Consider the following 8888-nt stretch of genomic DNA (forward strand, 5'->3'; position numbering starts at 1 on the left):
CACCTGTACTTGTCATCAACTCTGACATTTCTGCATGGAAATATAAAACAGTTTGGATTGTAGGATGTTGACTTTATGCTGTGGCTGAAATGTTCCCTCAGAAGCCCCATTGCTCCTCTTTGTAATCTGACTTGCATGAGGGCCACCCACCCATCAGACATGGCGGTTTATGTCTGAGTTCCAATAGGATGATGGTTCAAGTCTTTTTTTCCTCAGGGAACTCTTCAATCCCAATGACAATAAGTGGATACAAATGGTTAAGGGGAGGTTATTTCCTCATTCATTCCCCAGAAACATTTGGGGCTCAGTGCTTGCCTCACTGAGCCTCCCTGTGACGATTAAAAAATGTCCAATTGTTCTCCTTTTTCACTCTTGGTGGAAGGACAGAAAGTGCTGAAGTGAAGGTATATCAGGATGCTTTTCTCTGACTGGCTTTGAAAATTTTTTCCTAAGTCTCATATAATGAACCTCACATGTTAGGATCTAGCAGAGTTTGGAGAAATACTGTAAGTCTATGTAACCATAGAGCAAGGTAGAAAGTGATTTTCACCACTCTCTTGTTCTTCTCATCCTCTTACCTGGAAAATACCCCTTGATTCTCATTCAGACTGATCTTTTCTCATATAATATAGTAGCCTTCATTTTTAAGTTTTGAATTGAATATGATGCTTAGCTTAAAAGTTATGTTCTGAAGGATGTGAAAGTTACATCAAATTACAGATTTATTTCGTGCAATGTGGTTGCTGGTATTGGTTGCCTGAAGCCAAAGAACCATGAAAGGTACACTAAGAAATAGGGCCTATGGTTTTGCCAATGTGTCATTTGAGATATAGCTCTCCTTCTAAGTTGGCCAACTAGGTTGAGATTAATGAGGAAGGGTGGGGGGGGGGAGGGGGGGTGGTTGTGTGTGTGTGTGCGTGTGCGCATACATTTCATTCACCCAATCAATTCCAGTGAGATAATACAGAAGTGGCCATGAGGGAGAAGAAGTAGACGATGGGCACAGATAACCTCCTGTTCCATTCAGCGGTGTTAATTAGTAATGAGCATAATATTCATTTTTTTTAAAAAAAGGTTTGGCAGTGTAGTTTAGTAAAACAAAGAAACACCAAATGGAAACCTCGCTGCCATTTACTTAGAATCTGAAACCTTGGTTGCTAGTTCTACCTCCAGCTGGTACTGGCCATAGGACCCTAGACAAATTACTTCTTTGAGCCTCAGGTTTCTGCATCTATAAAATGGTGAAAAACCTATCTATTGTGTGGAACTGTCACTTAAAGGAGACACCGTTCAGGAAGTTCTCTGTGAACGGTACAATGGGACCTGGTGTGATGGGTCATGGCCAGGTGATGATTGAGTTGACTGGAGATGAGGAGATCTGACACTGGCAGCTCAGGGCCTTGAATCAGGTTTTCAATTTCAATTTGAGTGTGAACCCACTGCCTGTATTGACACAGCACAAAGCCAGGGGCAGATCTGACAGTGATTTGTTTAATTTGATTGATGAGGGCTGCACAACTGGGTCATTCAGTCTGCAAAGTATCTAGGCTATAATGATCTGATATTGACTGTCTACATTCATCAGACTAAGTGGATAATTAGCATTTGACTTTGTGATGTATAGACAGTAATTGTAGCTCTTTCTCAATTAAACATCTCATTCAAAATCGTGATTTTGGTTGTCACGTCTGTGCAGATGATTTCCACATTTGTTTATATTTTCCAGCTCTGGCTTCTTTCTTAAAAAAACTATTTTATTTTTCTGTCAGTCACCAGGCATCTTCTGTAGCCTCTCTTCAACATATGGTCCTTCCCAAATCTTCCCTCCATCTGTAGTCCTCATTTCAGCCAGTCTCAAACCCTCAGTGTTAACTCTGACCCCTCCCTACTCAACCCCTTCCACATGCTATCAGATGCCAGACTCTATCAATTCTACCTGTGAAATCTTTTTCCTTCTGTCTAATTCTGCAGCCTTGCTGTCCTATGATTTCATCAAGGCCCAGCCTATGATTACAGAAACCCTGTAATTGGTCTCCCTTTTCCGAGGTGTTCTCATTCCAATCCATCCTATACATTAACACTCTCATCTTTTCTTCTGCTCCAGAACCCCCTGGAGGATTCTCTTTGCCTAAGCAATGGAGCCCGTAGCCTTCCACCTGGCCTTCTCAGCATGGCAAGGCCTGGCTCTAACTGGTCTTTCCGACTTCATCGTCTCCCGCTCCCCTTCCTGCCCAGTCCTGAGCGTTCTATCCCTGGTTCCCTGTGCTGACTCATGGCCTCCCAGATGCTGTTCTGTGTTCACACAGGTCCCTTCTCTGGAAGATTCCTCCCCTCATTCTAGCTCTCTAAACCTCACTCCAAATGCTACCTGATTGTCACGTACCTCTTCCTCACTGCCTTCCTTTAGGTTCCTGTTTAGAAAGAATCTCTCCCTAATCTGTGCTCCAGGCATGTTAACAAGATTTGCCCTACTTTCTCCTCTCTAGACTGTAAGTTCCTCCAGGGCAGGATTTGTGCCAGTCATCTTTGTATTTACCAGGGGCCCCAGATCTTGCCTCTAATGCTTGCTTCTTAAATAGCTGTTGAATAGATGAATGTCTGTAAAGAAAGCTAGTTTTCCAATATATTTGTTTCTTACTTTCTTGTGTGGGAAGCAACTTCTTATTTGAATATTGTAAACTCATGTGCTGGAATGTTTTGAGACTATGCAATACGCTCCTATAGCTTTTTTCTTTCTGATAATGTAGGTCCTTTATCAGTGGTATGTGGCACTAATTATAGGGAAGAGGAAAGGAAATTCTGGAAAGTAGTTCACTGAAGAGGAAAATGAACATGACAATTCTAACTATAAATGGAATAAATATGTTTGCTGAGAAGGACGTCTTGAAAGGCAATATTCTGCTAGGGCAGTGCTGTTTTTAAGGGGAATACTATTGGGTTGGCAAAAAGTTCATTCAGGTTTTTCTGTAAAAACCTGAATGAACTTTTTGGACAATCCAATAATAATTTTATAAAGCAGCATCTTGGAATTTTTTAGGAGAACCTGTAAGAACTGTAGAATAATCAAATCATTGAGAAATTGGGCCAGACTTTTCCTAGAATTCTGTAGCCCGTTGGATCTGACAAGAGAGGAAAAATTGGCTGTTGGGCTGGGGAAAAGGACTAATGGAGACAAATTACAGGGATGGTAATGGTTTCACCCCGAGGATAGATGGATGGTGTTTTAAAAGACCATCATGTCATACAGATGGTGAGCTGCTATTGTCACTCCCATCACATTGGGGAGCACAGCGGAAGAGAATATGGGCAAACCCAAACATTGCATTTTGATGCAAAGTGTAGGACGAAAGATGGGATAAGCCTTGAAGATGGAGGTAGCACTTCATTTTGACACATTTCATAGTAATACAATAAAGTGTGCCTTTAATGCTTTATTTTTAGGTTCACCAAAAGAGCCCAAAGTCATGAAAATGTCCTGCACCAAGATCTCTCTAGGAGATCTGAGTTAGAGCTTTCTGATGATGCAGTGTGATCAGTGACTGAAGGAGAGCCTGATAAAGATCAATGCTCAGTATATTACTTTACACACAGTAGGTGTTAGGTTAAATGCTGTTGGGTAAAAAACCAAGATTAACTCTTAAATATTCACAAAATTTCAGTTGTAATTCTGCCTGAAACATCAAGAGGATGAGCTCCATGTAGACAGAACATCTATGATTTTTAAGTAACTTTGCTATTTTCAATACATGTATAAATGTAAAAGTAAAGTTTTGTGATTAAGTTCACAACTCAAAAAAAAAAAACCACCTTTGGGTTTCCCTGGTGGCACAGTTGTTAAGAATCCACCTGCCAATGCAGGGGACGCAGGTTCGAGCCCTGGTCCGGGAAGATCCCACATGCCACGGAGCAACAAAGCCCGTGCACCACAACTACTGAGCCTGTGCTCTAGAGCCTGCAAGCCACAACTACTGAGCCTGCATGCCACAACTACTGAAGCCCACGCGCCTAGAGCCCATGCTCCGCAACAAGAGAAGCCACCACAATGAGAAGCCCGCACACCGCAACGAAGACCCAATGCAGCCAAAAATAAATAAATAAATTTTAAAAAAACCAACAAACTTTGTGGAACTTTTGGTACAGAAAATGTAGAGACTGTAATTATGTAGCCTATTGGGGTCCATTCTCTTTGGGGAATTGATTCCACTGGAATGGATTTCTTAATTATAACAGAGACACTTTGTAAACTAAGATTGGGTTTGTTGGTCCTAATAGGGCCAAATTTAATTTCAGGATCTCCCCCTCTCTCTTGTTTTCTCCCCACTTATTAAATGTGTGGGCTCAGGTTAAAAAGATAATCAAAGGACCAAGGGGAAGATAATATAAGGTCAACATCTTCTCCCCATTCCCACTTTCAGTTGCTTTCCAGTCTACTGAAGTTGTTCTTGTCAAGGCCACTCCAGGTGGCTAGATCCATTGGACAATTTTTCCTCCATGTCTTACTTGACTTCTCAGCAGTATTTGACACAATTGACATTATCTCTTTCATGAACTATTTTCCTCATTTTTCTTTCAGAACACTTTTCCTCCTACCTCAGGGGCTGATCTCCCTCAGTCTCCTTTATTGGATCATTCTCTTCTCCACAGCCTTGAAACATTAGTGGTTCCCACAGCTCAGGCCTCAAATCCCTTGCCTAGCTATATTCACTCTCATTTCTATGACTCAAAACCATCTATTGACTGATGACTCTGAAATATATATATCCCCAGCCCCATCTTCTTCCTGAACTCTCTTGACTTATATAAGCAACTGACTACCCCACATCTCCACTTGGATCCCAATAGACATATTCACCGTTTTCTCTGTGTTCTAACATAGATAAGTTCAGCTATTTTTACTTGCCTTAAAACTTTCAAGTTTCTAATTAAGCATATAAATGTTCAGAAGTATATATAATTATCATAAATACTGCAGTTTACTACATTCAAAAGAGGTGACTTGTTTAACCTTATACATTGTAGAAATTATAAGCCTAATTTTAAAATGATTAAGTAAATATCAGAAACTAATACCATTCTTAAAAATAGTTGCTACCTGTCTTTCACTGTCAGTATCCACGTTATAAAGAGTGGTGTGATTTTCAGGTGATTGCTGCATGCTTTCTTATTCATCCATTAGAGTGATTATGTTCCAACCCAAATCCAGCTGAAACCCAACGGAGTTTGCTTATGTAATTGACAATTTATGATTGTACAGCTTTTTACAATTTTTCTCTTATAATGTATCCCTTGAGATACACTGAGAACACTGAGTGAAATAAGGCAGGTATCATTTTTTTTCCTGCCAAAAATTGAGGCTGAAAGAGACTTGGTGATTTGTCCTAATCACACAATATAAATGTTATTGTTGCCTTTTGAACCCTGGGTCATCTGACTCCCAACTCCCTTCTTCTCCCAATACCTTAAGGTATTTCTCCTTCAAGGTAACATCCACGAAATTTTTCAGGCAAAACACACAGTAAAGTCATGACAAGAAGGATCAATTTTTTAATTGATAATTTTCAGTGATTATCCATACTATTAAGAAAATTGTACTATCCCCTTGCCATTTTTCGAGAGTTAGCAACCTGCATTAGATATTCCTCTCTGTTGATGTTTCCTAGTTTTAAAAATTATCTTTAATTATCCAAAAGATAAACAAATAAAATGGAGAAATAGAGAAAGAAGCAAATAACATTAACTTTCAAATGAACATTCCAAATGAAAAGAAGTGATTTTCCACACACATTTGGGCTTATATTCTGATAAGCAGGAGATCAGTGTTCAGCTTCATGCTGTTTTTCTGAAGCCCCTTTATTTATTTTTCATTAATCTGTCTCCCTTGTGGGCCTGGTGCTCAGTAATCTGCTCATCTCTAGCGTGATCCATACTATAATCCATTGCTTCTCCTTCCATGCATTTTAATGAAGCCATTTTTACCTCCTTTACATAACTGCTGTCCTGATTTCATACTACAACATAACCATTCATTGTCACATCACTGAAAGCAAATCTTTAAAGAAATAACTCAAAAAAATGGGATGGATACAGATTTTTGATTCCTTTTTTTTTTTTTTTTGTTATTTTAAGAGAGCTTTGTGAACTCAGCAGCATTTTCATCATTTTGTCTTCAGTAGATGCTCAGGGTTGGAAATAGATATCCCCTGGACACCAATCCAAGTGAGAAAAACATTGGCAGTCAGAATCTGTGTGCCAGAGCTGCTGGGTCCCTCTGTCCTCTTCATGCCCCATCACTTGGCTGCATGCTATGAACTCCTGCCCCCCTGCCCTGGGCTGCCCTTTCGGGAGGGCTTCTGTAGCTGTGGAACCATAGAAGACCTGTGTAAGAAGTACTTGCTTATCATTGCTGTTTGGCTTCCGTCTTCCTGCTAGCTAGTTTTGCTCCTCTGTTTCCTGCCCATTGTTCTGGACTTGGACCTTCTGCTCTGCTCTGCTTACCGGCGTTTATGCATTCCAGGCCTGTATTTGTCTGCCTGGCTTCTGACCCTTGCTCCCTGTGTGAGGTCTGATTCATGGCCTTGCTCTGACCCTGGTGTCCTGGCTAATGTCCTCTCCTGGCTGTTCTCAGGGGACCAGGGTGCTCCTTGTTCTGAACTTTACCTTCCATGTCTTGCTTCAGCTTGCCTCTCCCTCCCTTCTCAGTCTTGCCTTGGATTTCTGGGTCATTCATTCATTCAACAACTAACTACTAAATGCCCAATGTGTGCTGTTGATACAAAGATAAATAAGACGGGCTCTGCTCGTACAGAATTCACCAACTAGAGGATAAGTCGGCCCCCAAAGAGGCAGATCCTGATTTTGTGAAGCTTATGTAAATTTGGGGGCCCTTGTTATGAAAAAGAATGCAAAGTTATGAATACACACTTAGGAAGAGGCCTTGGAAAGGGTCTATGTGAGCAAGATCCCTGAAACTTTATCATGTAGTAAATTTACCTGTGTGGGTAGATAATTTTAAAAAAGGAGTTAAGTTCTGGGGTAGAACTATGCAGGGGACCAAGGAAGGGCGAGTAACCTACACCTGGATGTCAGGGGTGGCTTCCTGGGGAGGTTACCGCCAATGAGTTTTATAGCTGAGAACTATTTAAGTAGATGAAGAAGAGAGGGAAGGAGAAAAAGGCAGACAAGGCCTTGCAGGCAGAGGGTCCAGCATATAAATGTAGACTGTAGTGAGTCCTGGGTGCTCCCAGCAGCTCTGTTTTGCTGGAGGATCAGGTGAAGTTGGAGAAGGCAGTTGGTACTAAAACTCTGAGAATCTGTGCCACAGTAAGGCTCTTGGATTTTTCCTGTTGCTTAGGTTTTCATCTCAAACAAACCACTCTAGCAGGAGAATATGCAAGTGTGCATATCAGTTAGGAGATGTGGCAGTTGTTCAAGCAACAGGTGACAGAGTTATGAACTAAAGCTATAATAGCAGGAATAGGAAGAAGAGATGGGTCAAGATACATGTGGAAGATTAGATGTAGGGCCAGTGAAGAGTAAAGAGGAAGCTCGGGTGAATGTGAGGTTGGCAGGACCATCATATGAAAAGGGGGTAGAGAGGACAATGGTTTAAAGGGATTTGATACGTTTAGTCTTAGGGCAACTCATTGGAGGCGTTCTTTTAGAAAAATCATATCTGAGTCTGAGGCTGGAGGAGTCATGTGGGTAGTAGGTGCAGATTAAAGAAGTATCAGCATATAGGTAGTAATTGAAAGCAAGGGAATGAATGGGCTAACTGAGGTAAGTGTGGAGAGAAAGAAATGGAGGGTGGGATCCCAGGAAGGGCGCTTGGGAAGGTGTCGGAACAAGCCATAGGGAGGTCTGAGGAGGTTGGGAGAGTCCAGTGTCGTAACAACCAAAAGAGTAAAACATGTCAACACGCCAAATGCTGCCGTCTTGCAATGAGAAGACTGAAAAATGGGCATTGGATTTGTTGACAGGAAGTAATTGGAGATGAGGATGAGAGTAGTGATGAGAACAAGCCAGGTTTCAATAGGCTGAGCACTGGATGAGAGGTGAGGAAGTAGTGCTGAGTGTGGAACCCTGGGTGGAGATTTTTGCATGAGAAAATCATCCAATTAGCTCCATTCATTAACATTAGCTCCAGTCACTAGAATCTAATGGACTTTTTTTTTTTTTTTTTGAGATGGGAGATACTTGGATATATATTTAAGAAGGGAGAGATGCTTGAGCATTTTTATAGCCAGAGAGTTTAAATATTCAGAAGCTGGGATAGAATGTGGGATGGAATAAAGCCTCGTTATCTGTGACCCTGTTTGCTTGTTTCCCTTGGGAACTCCCACTCCTGATTCTATTGCTCCTTCTAAGAGATGAAAATTGTCCCTTTCCAAGGTGGCTAATACAGATCTGGCTGGTTGGTCTTCAGATCTTTTATGTTTTCTGTCAACTCGGAGGTTCAGTGATTGACTTATTGATGGTCCAAAGAAACATTGGTGTATTTGTCAGCCTACAGTGGTCTTGAGTCAGGCCACCTTGGAATGAGAACAGCAGAAAGCATAAAACGGGGTGAAAAGGAATTATCCTGACCCTCCAACATCCCTCTCCTTTGTAATCATCGTCCCCTCACTGACTGGGGAACAACTGCCTGGTAGGGAACAATTTGCTTCAAAGGGAATAGCATTATCTAGGGGTAGAAAAAAAAATCAAGAAATGGTCAGTTTGCTCTTGCTTCTGGAACCTCTGATTTAGGCCATTGTTAAAACCACTGGTATCCATTCTAGAGGCAAAGGAGATCAAAAGCTACATCCCAGAGGCCATCTCAAAGCCGTGAAACTGAGATCCCATTTGCTAGCAGCTGAGAGCAGAGCAAAGTTGGGCACTGACAATAAATG

This window comes from Phocoena phocoena, chromosome 3, assembly GCF_963924675.1.
Source record: "Phocoena phocoena chromosome 3, mPhoPho1.1, whole genome shotgun sequence".
Classification (NCBI taxonomy): domain Eukaryota; kingdom Metazoa; phylum Chordata; class Mammalia; order Artiodactyla; family Phocoenidae; genus Phocoena; species Phocoena phocoena.